The sequence below is a fragment of the Aplysia californica genome, unplaced genomic scaffold, assembly GCF_000002075.1.
Source record: "Aplysia californica isolate F4 #8 unplaced genomic scaffold, AplCal3.0 scaffold00695, whole genome shotgun sequence".
NCBI lineage: Eukaryota > Metazoa > Mollusca > Gastropoda > Aplysiida > Aplysiidae > Aplysia > Aplysia californica.
In genome coordinates, this window is record NW_004797965.1 from 263,250 (window position 1) to 265,006 (window position 1,757).

Consider the following 1,757-nt stretch of genomic DNA (forward strand, 5'->3'; position numbering starts at 1 on the left):
AAAAAAATAAATATATATGTATACCTTTTCCCTAAGACAAATAACTGTGCTAACGACCACTTTCCACTTTCTCCTGTATATTATGTCAATATCAGCGTTCAATATTTCCACTTGTCTAAACAAGACATCTAAAATTTTCTCCTTGACAACGAGTAGTCGTTTTGGACAATTTCGATTGCGTATGTTTGATTAGCCATTTCTCCAGTTCCATGCTTCAGACGAAATAAGTTTTATGACAAGGGCCTTCACTTAACACAGTTCTCAGGGAGTGAAAGTCAGATCGTAAAGGCGACTTAAAAGTACCTTCATTAAAGATTTGTGAAGCATCGTGGTGGAATCAGGCGCTCGTCAAATTAATAAAATCGAAGAAATCGCCACGTTTCCGCTGGTTTGGACATTTCTATAGATTTTTTTAGGGAGGGGGGGTATTTTTAATCTACACATTTTATGTCCATTCAAAAACACATTTCGAGTGGACGCTATTGAAAAACGTTGACTAAAGGCAGCCAAAAAAATGAAAATGTTCATATAGTTTTCAAGGACTCTCAAACTATGAAAGTCACAAAGCTTTGGAAGCCATTTTCTCGCTAATTTAAATTCTGCAATCAGGAAGCCCCCATCTCCTTCAATCGCAAATATCTCGCCTTCTGTTCAAGGTAGAAGGGTGCTTTTTCAAATCGAAAGCAAGACAAACGAACAAGCTTTAAGTTGATGCCAATAACTTCATATACCCAAAATCTGACGAGCGTTGGATTTTGCACCGTCGTGACAGATTTGATTTATGCATGCAGACTGTTGATGGGACCATTTAGAGACCATTCCAGCGTCCTAAAACGGACGGAAATATTCCCCAACGTCGCCTAACGTATGGGTCATAATATCACATCATTATAGCAATTAGTGATTGCCTGTTTTGTTTTTTACAAGATGGCAAAAAAAGGAAAGAAAAAGTAAAAACTTGTAAAAACAGAACTTAGCCATTACAACACTTATCATATCTTTCAGATTGCAGAAGTTAACCCTTTCAGGAAATTTTCCCCGACGCCGCCTACCGTATGGGTCATAATATCACATCATTATAGCTAGTACTAGTAGTGGTTTGCCTCTTTTTTTCTCCAAAAATAGCAGTAAAAGAAAAGGAAAGAAAAGAAAAAGGGAAAACTTGTAAAAACAGAACTTGGCCATTACAATACATATCGTATCTTTCAAATTGCAGAAATAAACCCTTTCAAGGCTGAAGCGTTTCCATTTTAGTTTGTTAATTAATAGTAATAATAATAATAATAATGATAATAATAATATTAGAAAGCATTTCTACAGCGCAAACCCCGCTCAACAGCAAGCTCTATATTATGTGCTTCACAAACTATACTATTACCCCAGCAGACCTGAGAGCATTCTGAAACAACCTTAACTTCTTGGAAAGCATACAGTGCAAGCGGCCATTTATCGGCGCTAAAACACTAACATACTGACAAGATCTTTCGCTGTCTGTGGCCGGGGTACTCATTCCCACCTAGGTGAAGGGACAATTTGTGTAAAGTGACTTTCTCAAGGACTCAACATCGGGCCCACGGCTCGAACCCCCCCGAATCTGCAACCCCACAATTACGAGTCCGGTAACCTAACAACTAGGCCACCAACACCACAGACCAGACGAACTTTCTTAATGTTCATTCAAGAGAGATGCATTAAAGTCATGAGTTTATTAATCGGAGAAAGTTCTAGCTCCACAAGTCGCAATCAAACTTAATAAT